Here is a 10,138-nt window from a genome sequence, read left to right on the forward strand (position 1 = left end):
AAGCTGGAGAAAATGGCTATGAAGAGCAAATGTGTTTGGGGAAAATATTATAAAACCAGTGCGGGTAAAATGTGTCAGAAGAAAATCTCAGTATTCGTGCCACTATTTTCTCCGGGTCGTATATATCTTTACTTCTATTTTTGTGACTGTTTTTGTAGTAGCCGTCATAGAGATATGACCTGCACTTAAATATTTCTTTTTCGCTTTCGACAGTTCATTCGAATCGAATGCGCAATATGGACGCGAACAATTGCAATATCCCGGGGTGAAGAAACATGAACTTGAACTGGGTTAACGAAGCAGATGAACTCGGTGGACAGTTGGGGGCCTTTCTCATTTCCGGTTTGTCGAAGCAGAACTAAAGCAGAATTAAATATTTCGGCAAACAACCCTATCCTGAACTGTTCGGTTGCTTTCTTCGAGTTAGACGCCTTTTTTAAAAGATAAGTTAAGGACATTGACAAGTGAGATCACTGAGCTGAACGAAAACGAATTCACCCCCCAGCGACAGCAGTGCGAAGAAACAACCCGCTGCGTACGCCCATACGTAGTTAGAAAAAGGCTGCTGAAAGACGATGCTGCCTTCACGTACGTACTTGAGTCCCGCATTTCTCTCTTCATGAATGTCCATACCAGACTCCGAGACCGCTAATAAAACGCGCCGGTGCTGGTGTCGTACCGGACAATTTTTGAGCATCTCAGACATCCGCAAATACATCTGAAAGGTGTCTTCGCCTTTCACCAAACCCCACTGAAGGGCCAAAAAACTGTCGTATCTACAACAAGGACGGATGTAAATGTGTGATCCTCTGACGGCAAGGCGAAAGCACTTGTCTAGTGCATTGTTATCGACGCAATCGTTCACATTTTTGTTTATAATAGTCAGAAGCTTTTTTGAAAGTGCTGTACGGCTGTCCCTAAGAAGCCAGTACGTATCGTAGTCGATGCACGGCGCTATTGTTCCAGCATCGATACGCCTTTCCAGATCCGCCATGTCCTGAACTTCGTTCGAGTATTCAGGGACGTAAGTTTCAGCTGTTATGTAGGATTGAAGGTAAGCGCCTGCGAGAAAAGCACCAAGTAGCCATGTTCCTATCAAAAATTTTCTCCTCAAGCCGTTAAAGTGGACAGGCTCCGGGGATCTACCAAGAGATGTCGCTAATAAATACAAGAACACTACCGAAGTTTCTGCGCTTTTCTTTTTGCGACGTTTTGCACTGCAATCAGACAAAATGGCTGTCATGAAAACAATGACAACTAGGTACGATACGAACCACAGAAAGTTGAAATGAGAAAGTGAGAAGGGAAGTTCTTTTCCTATGACTCGGCGTGTGAAGAAACATAGTCTACAAGGGGAATACAAGGCGTGAGGAGAATACAAGTTGCTTTCCAGCACTGTTAATGGTTTTGGGAAGAGGCCGAAGTGAGCCAGCCTCTCCCTAACTGGATAAGGTTCGTTTACTTTCTTCCCTGCGTCGTACAGGGACAATGTAGTGTTCAAGACAGAGTACGCTTTCATCACAGCCACGACCTCTGGAAATCTTTGGATGTTTTGCTGAAATGTGGCTCCGAACTTGGTAGCAGCCACTAGTTGCAAGTTTCTTGGATACATTTTTTCTTCCCCTTCGCGGCGCTTAAACACTGCTAGTGGGAAGGCGGTGCTCACCCGCTGATGTGCGCAATCGTTGAAGGAATCGATTGGCTCTCGGATGATAGAAGGTGAGACATGGATGGCCTGGCAATCAAGATGAAAGCCAAATTTCCGAAAGGACAGTGTTTCATTTCCTTCTGTAGAAATAATAAAGTACGTTTCAACAGAATTTAAAACAAAGTGAAGCATTATGTTCAGATAAGCCTCCTGAGACGCTACGTGCCAAGTTGAAAATATTATCAAGTTTGGCTGATGCAAGCCTGTTTTCAACCAAGCCGTGAGAGGATACGATAAATATATCGAGTAGTCAGTCCAGATCCAAACAGCACGATCAAGGAACGGCATTGCCGGCCCGATCGACGTGGAAGTGCTTCCAGATGCTGCAATGGTGACCAGAAAACCATTCTCGAGGCTCGCCATGACGTCCATTGCAAGGGAAGAAAAGAGTGCGCCTGTGGCAAAGACATGGAAGGAGGTTGCCAATATCAGCAAGAGAGGCACTACAGTCATGCCTATTTTGAAAAGCATACCTAAAATAAACTACAATGGTTCCTAAAAGAGCATAATGACGCCTGCACGGAAATGAAGCTTTCTTATCTATGGGGGATAAAAAATTGTTAAAAGGGATTTTTTATATGCCGATCTGAAAAGGCAATTAGCAGATGGCCAGTCAGCTGGGGTCTGAAAACCCGTAAGGTTTGATAACTCGACCAGGTAGTGTCCCCTTCTAATTCGACCCGTGCAAAATGACAGTCGTGACGTGCTCCCAAGCACGAACACCCTGTTGCGGATAAACCGTTCTAACACGCTAAAAATCAGGCCTAAATGCAGCTTCCGTAAAGTCTGAATCACACTTAAGCGGCTCAAGAAGGACGATATAGAATAGGATTGAGCGGCCGCGCAGGACGTGCGCTGGACGAGCGATGGTCCACACAGGACCAAGTCACCAGGTGGTACAGCTGCACTGGGCACCACGACGGTCGATGACGTTGCTACCGTTGGTGTCCTGGGATAGTACTTTAGTTTCTCTTTGATTACACCTCTTGTTGTTGTCGCGCAGCGCCTTAGAACTGTGTCGCGTGTAGTATCGAGAGCATCTCGCTGCCCTATAGTTCATCACAAGCATTTTTGGCACAATCAATCTTACATATTAAAGGGAGACGGATCAAATACGAATTTCCCCCAAAACAACCCCCTTCATAGGCTGTATTAAATCTTCACTTCATGGCATCGTCGATGTGCTGCTAATATAAAAGGGTACAGCGCACAGCCGCATCTTCTAGTTTCTGTTTTTCTTTCATTTACGAATGGAATATTTCAGAAATTCCGTCAATTCCTGTACACTGGAGGAAATGCAATGAAATGTGAAAGCTTATGCGTTCAGTTCGGCTAAAGTGTTTGGAAATGTCACAGCGCCGTCAGAGATTGGAGGCTGACCGTTTTGATGGCTTCCAGTCTTTATATAAATTACACAATTACACTGGAAACTTTATTGAATCCACAAAATCTGTGGTGGAGCAAAGAAAACCTTGAGAGATTTACGCGCGGAAGTTGCTACTGGATTTTCAAGTATGATGATGATGCGTGGATTTTATTGGCGCAAGGCCGACTGAGGGAAAAGATCGCCAAAGGGTAGTTATTTCATGAGAGGAAAATGAAAGTAAAAGAAAAGCATTTTGGTAAAACCAAACGTGAAGTAAAACGCAAGGTAATGTGGATAACTGGTGTTAAGGGCCAGGTTGTCAAGATGTATGATAAGAAATGAGATCTAGAATTCAAGGTGCATGATAACAAGTGAGATGTAAACATTTAACGCCGGTGAGGCACTCAAAAACGCGTTTCACCAAAAACTCCTAAAAATTACGACGGATGTTGTGGAAGGTGTCGTGTGTATAGTTGTGCGAAGTGTTTGCGTCGTGTTGTGTCAAGTGCCTTGCAGGGAATGAGTATGTGGATTACAGATAGGCCCTCTTCTTACCCTCTGCACATGGGTCTTGGTGATCCAGTGATCAGATGAGAGTGCGTTACATGTGTGTGTCTATGAGCCTATCTAAGGCGCCTTCTGTGTGACTGTTGTGTGAATCGGTTGTGTATTGTCCCAAGGGTGTGTTTACAGTGTGTAGTTTGTTGTCTGTCTCTTCACTCCAACGTTTGTGCTTGTTTTACGTAGTTGTTTTATGTGTGTCTTGAGGTCGGTGTAGGGTACCATTGTTATGTGCACTGTGTTTGTGAGTGCACCACCGGGGCCATTTCATCTGCCAACTCGTTTCCAGCAATTGCTCAATGGTTTGGGACCGAACAAACAGTCACCTAAAGGTTTCAGCCACATGCCGATATAATCGCCCAAGAACAAGATTCATGGTGTGATATTTGGACTTTTTTTGGGATAACGTCACACAACGCTGAGTGAGTCAGTTTAAATGATAGATTTTGTTATATGACATCTGACAATGTGATTTACAGCAAGAAAAGTGCCTCTGCTGTGAAAATGCTGCAATTTGCATTCGTGGTCTTAGAAACATTAAAATTGGGTTTTGGAGGAAGCTTTGGAGGCGTCGCTGTAAACCTCGGTACACTGGTGCTTCTGCAGAGACGGAAAGTGCTGCAGAATCGCACTTTTAACACAAAAGTGTTTTATGCCCGGGGACACAATATCTTTCCGTTGTCATATGCGTCCCGGAAATGACGTCGGCAGAGACATTTTCATCGCTGCGGCTCCGCCCGGACTCGAGACACGAATTCTGTCGCCGCCATGGGAGTTACTCAGCCTTATCCGAACAGGGCGATGAATTGAAGCAGATGTAGGTTTACGAACGCGCCTAATATCTTTCTAACTATATTCTTCTGCATTGAGATGGTGTAGCCGTCTATGAGAGGCGAAGCGAACTAGTTCATCATGACGCTAATGAGCGCCGACAGTCGGCGCCTTGATGCCAGCGTCTTCGTGTACGCGGGACGCGGCTGAATTGAGGCACCCTCCGCCACCTACTGCTTTCGGTTTCGGTATCACTTCAGTTTCGTTCGCACGGTTTTAAAGGTACTGTGGTTTCAGTCCGAATTGCGCAATGTTCCGGAGCGTGCAATTTAGTGTCTAGCTTTGATGCGTCTAACGGTGCAAAACAAACCTAATATAAGTAGCGATATGCAAATATGGATGCAGAATAAACATTTAAATGCTCCTGTGAAGGCACATTTCACATCCGTGTTTTACCGATTTCTATGAAAGAAGCATCAACCACATTTCCGGTACCCTATTTTTGTCGAGTTTTATGAAAGGCGAGTGACACGACACAGGATGTAGGTGCCATGGGGCTATACAATCAATGCAAGATGATTTGAAGATGTTTAAAATGGAGACATGAAGTAGAGCCGCCTCCTCTCTCACTCTTGTTAAGAAGGATAGATATATGGATTGGCGATTTAAAAAAAAAAGCTGTGATGTGGATGTATCCATAAAAAATGATTTTTAAAGGATGGTTATCAACTGATGAGACTTTACAAGCATATAACGGATCAACATAAGTTCGCTGGTACTCTAAGCACGATTTGTCGCATTCCACGTACAGGCTTTGGACAGGGCTTCTAGGGAATTTGAACTCCAAAGGCGAAGCCTCAAGTGCAGCACTGGGTCGAGCATTTTTTGCGCAGTTTTCGTGGCCGGCACATAGACATTTGCGCCGTCTAAACGACATCCTACCAAAAAGGTATAAAAGTGCTGCAGGAGTTGTTTTTCTGCACCTTATGATTGGTAAGATAGGACTTAAAGAATATTCATTATTTTTAGGAATTTTTCTTTGGGTTGTTTGATGCGAGAAATGAATGGGAATTTTTCGTGAAAGGCCCCATTCAAAAACTTATGTTCCTTTTTTTTACGGGAATAGAGTCACCATTGGAATTACTGTCAGGATCGGGCCTTATTCCGCGTCTCTTTAAGAGTACAACACAGGTACTTTTCGCAGGATTCAGTTTGAAACCATTTTCGTCGGATCAGCGAGAAAGTTTCTCTACCCCAAGCTGGACCTAGCGTTCACATATAGATATGATACAAGATTTAAGATATTTGTCCATCATCCACGTACACTGAACAGGAGATTGAGGGAGGCAATGCTTTCCGAAGGGAATTCATCTTGACAATACACAACGCGCCGCTCAAAACACCGCCTTCTGGCGCGCCATTTTCTTGAATGTGAACTTTTGAAAGTGCCAACCCGACTCTGCCACTAAATGTTCGTTTGGACTAGGAACTATCAAGTGTGTTCAACGTGTTACCTGTTACACCATAGGATTTTAAGTCTGCTAGAATGCCGTAATGCCATGCCCTATCATAACCTTTGTCGATATAAATTATTCGGTCATGCAATACTGTTTGTGTATAAAGGCCACATTTATATATTATTTTAAACCATGCAGGTGATCGTTGGTGGATCACCCCGCCCTGAAGCTTGCCTGCCAGCTATCGAGAACACCATAGTAGTCAAGAAAGTACAGGAGCCTACGGTTAATCCTCTTCTCGACAATCTTCTCGACAATCCTACACAGACAGCTTGTCCAGGCAATGGGTGTATAGCTGGTAGGAGAGGAAGGTTCTTTCACTTATTTCAGAAAAGCCACAACTATGACCTCCCTCCGAGACCTTGGAAGGTGCCCGAAGGCCATATCAGGATGTACAAGTGTAGCAGTGCCTCAAAAATGTCTTCGTGTAGGTGTTGTATCAGTCTATGTAATGTTGTCTGCCCCTGGAGCTGCAGGCCTACCAGTGGCAAGATCTAATTTCAGCTCATGATGTGTGAATTCTGAATTGTAAGGAGATTTTGACTAGTTCCTGTCACGTACAGGCTTCTTTTATGCAAATGTTTTGTGTCGCATGAAATTGTTTGCGCAGTGTGCATAAATGGACACGTGTTGGAAGTGTTGTGCGAGTGTGTTAGTCTGGTCTTTCAATGTGTCCCCTGTTGTACTAACCAGGGGCAGGCTGTGCGTATGTTGTCATTTGAGTTTTCGTATATGTGTCCAGACTTTGTTAGTGTCAGTGTATGAGTTTATTGATGAGGATGGTGCGCCAACTGTTTCTTTTTACTTCACGGTGCACGCGTTTCCCGAGTGCTTTTACCACGTTTGAAAGATACAAGGTTATTGGACGTGGGGTACCGGCGAAGGATACCCCTCAACTTGTTCTGGGCCTCTCGTGCTTGGCTGCTATTCTCGTTCCACCAGGGCCAACTTGGGTTCAGCTTGAAGGTGGAAACGCTCACAAAACAGGTACGAAAGTATAAAAAACATAGCGCCGTGCCGTCTATGTTTTTTCTACTTTCGTCCCTGTTTTGTGAGCGCTTCCACCTTCAAGATGAACAGCTACCAACTAGCCCAATCGTCCGTTCTACTGCAGCCAACTTGGGTTGTGTGTGTGCGCGTGCGTGTGTGTGTGTGTGTGTGTGTGTGTGTGTGTGTGCCTGCGTGCGTGCATGAGTGAGTGTGTTCGTGTGTTCGTGTGCGTGCGCATGTGTGTGTGTGTGCGTTCGAGTTTCGTTCGTGATCAACCATTCGAGTTTAAGCTAGAAGCTTTGCGGCCTGCTGCTTGTTATGTAGCTCGACAAGGACCTCCCCACGCCTGTTTCTAGCCTTGTAAAATGTTTCAATTACGCCTTCAAGATATTTTGCAATAAAGAAGACTGATTTCTTTGCAAGAGATTGAGTTGTATTACAGGATTATATAACAAAAAATCAAGAGTAACTTTCCGGTTCAGGAAAGCTTAAGGTTGGCAATGGAGGAAAATATACTTCGGAATGGCACCTTTTCCGGGACCGATCACGTTTGGAGGGGGGTCTAAAAATACCACATCATATAGTATAAAGCAGGGAAGGAGGTAGATTCTTTTGCAGCCTTACCCTGATAGCTGGGGAAATACCGGAGCACCCTGCTTGGTGAACATACAGGGAGCCCATCAGCCGGAGCTTGACCACGGCTCCGACCACCACCATTCTTGGTTTCTTACCCCCCGCCTATTATAAACACATCTGCACGGTATGTTACACCTTAGGTTTGGGTGCTCAGGTCTCCGCGGTGTCGCCAGTGCCGTCACCAAGAATACTAAAGGTGCCCCATTGGCGGTTGATTTTGAAGTACGTGATGGTGGAGGGCTGCGTGTCAAAGTAGTCCCTTCGGAACCTTTAACCTACGGTGAAACCTTATCATCCAGGCATTTTTGTCTGCAGCCTAATCCAAAAACAGATAACCTCCGCGAAAGAATAAATCCACGTCCTGAATCTCAGCAGCACGATGCTTTAAGCCCGTTATACATGACAAGAACTTCCCCGTGAATTTGCAGCTGCGCGCCACTCCTGCGGCAACAAGATCTATTAGATGCTAAGCAGCTTATGGTCGAGCCTGTTCCCTCCGCCGTTGTGTGGCGCCGTTGTGCGGCGTCCACACCCCCACTGCGCATGCGTGGCCAGGCACCGCTAATGATGATTGTGGCAGGATGCCCCTAGGAATTGGCCAATCAAAGAATCCATCACGAGATAGCTTCGCGTTCAACCACGGTCGTCATCTTCCCATAGGGTAACCCTGAGTAGTATGCGAGGCATTCCTTCTCTCCTCTCCGACGCTCCTCTCCTCACTCTCCGGCATTCCTCCTCTCATCTCCGAAGCTCCTCTGCTCTCCGGGATTGCGCAACGAATGGCAACAACTGCGTCTCCGTGCGCGATAATGCGAAGCAGCTTAGAGTTAAGGCCCGTTCACACTGCGACGAAAGCGACGTGAATTCTGTCGCTTTGTCGCGCGACGACAAGAATTGGTCCCGACCATTCGCCAAAAACGGTCGTCGCGCGACAAAGCGACGGAATTCCCGTCGCTTTCGCTCGCTTTCGTCGCTAGTGTGAACGGGCCTTTAGAGACGCGACGGTAGCCGCTGCGTACTTCGCTGGAGGCGCCACTGTAGCTCCGCGGTATAAATGACGCGCGCGCGCACTCCGCTTCCCTCATTCTCCATCCGCAACGCTGCGATCGAACTGAAAATAATGGCAACTTGAGTCAACCCCATGGTTGCTTCGCATACTACTCAGGGTTCCCCTGCGGGAAGATGGGGAAATTTTATTTTTGTATTTCCACTGCTGCGACAAATTCCTCAATCCCAGGTGGTATTTACGGAAGAAGTTAGACTTTTCAAAACATTTGGTAATTTGCCACAGCAACGAAAAATAGATTGTTTTCGCACGAGCGGCGCTGAAGCTACGAATTCGCAGGCGAAATTCGCACCATGTAAAACGGGCTTATCCACTGAAACACCGTGTTCGTCTTGGGGGAGTGCATTATGCTGTTAGCAAGTGTACCGAAATGCGGGCTTTTAAAGACGGTAGTCTTCCTTTCGGTAGATAAACGCAAAATGTCTGTCTGTCTGTTTGTCTGTCTGTCTGTCTGTCTGTCTGTCTGTCTGTCTGTCTGTCTGTAAACTATCGAAGACTGGTGTATTGGTGAAGAAGTCGTTTCAGTCCCGAGCTCCGTCACCTGCGTCATGTAGTGGAAGCGTGGTGAAGGAGCGGTGAACAGGAAAGCTGCCTGGGTGCTGAATAAACAGAGCCGAGATCAAAATTTGGCTGGTTTACTGCATGTCGAGAAATGAACAGCGATATTACAAAAGCAGCACGATGGCGTGCCAACATGGCTCGAACGGAGTCACCGTCACTGTCTGAGAGCTGTTGATAAACAAATAACCCACCGGTGGATCCGCTGTGAATCCAGCCTAGGTGACCCGATCCCCTGGTTTGCTACTGACGAGGACTGCGCCTCTCGCAACTGTCTTTACGACCCAACAGTGATATCACTTACACCACTCTTACAACAAATCAGAGACCAGTCACACTGGAGACACGTGGGTCTCCACTGGTTCACGTGACCTGGGGGGGAAAAAAAAGGGAAGGAGGTAAAGCAAGGGAACGAAAGATGTAGAACACAAACATAACTGGACAAGCACTTTTTATTGTTAACTCTTTATTTCACTGATAAGCCAAGTGCACATATCCTGCAATTACGCGCAGGCGCAAAAATGAAAAAGAGCCTCATTGCCAGTCTTATAACAGAATCCATTCTTTCCTCCCCGTCACCCACGTGCATGCGGAGGAAAAACCCAAAAACAAACGTAGCGGATGAAAAACCCTCAAAACAATGAAGTAAACAAGGCCCGCTCTTAGTCGCGCAGTTTAATGGAAGTGTCGCTGTCACTTCAGTCACAAGTCGTTTTGATGAGCAACCGTTCTAATAGCTCCCACTGAGTAGAGTGTAAAGTTGGGCTTGTTGGTGATGCATTCTTGTAGGCAAAGTGCGAGGCAGACACAGGACGAGAGAAGAGATGGACGAGGACGAGTGCTAGTCCTCGTCCCATCTCTTCTCTCGTCCTGTGTCTGTCTTGCGCTTTGCCTACAAGAATCCCACTGAGTCTCGCACCTACTTGGCCGTAGTATCTTTGGCCCAGTGAATTACGGTCTATTTC

Source organism: Haemaphysalis longicornis, unplaced genomic scaffold (assembly GCF_048455015.1).
Source record: "Haemaphysalis longicornis isolate Haplotype H1 unplaced genomic scaffold, Haemaphysalis longicornis Haplotype H1 scaffold_2, whole genome shotgun sequence".
In the NCBI taxonomy this organism is placed as follows: domain Eukaryota; kingdom Metazoa; phylum Arthropoda; class Arachnida; order Ixodida; family Ixodidae; genus Haemaphysalis; species Haemaphysalis longicornis.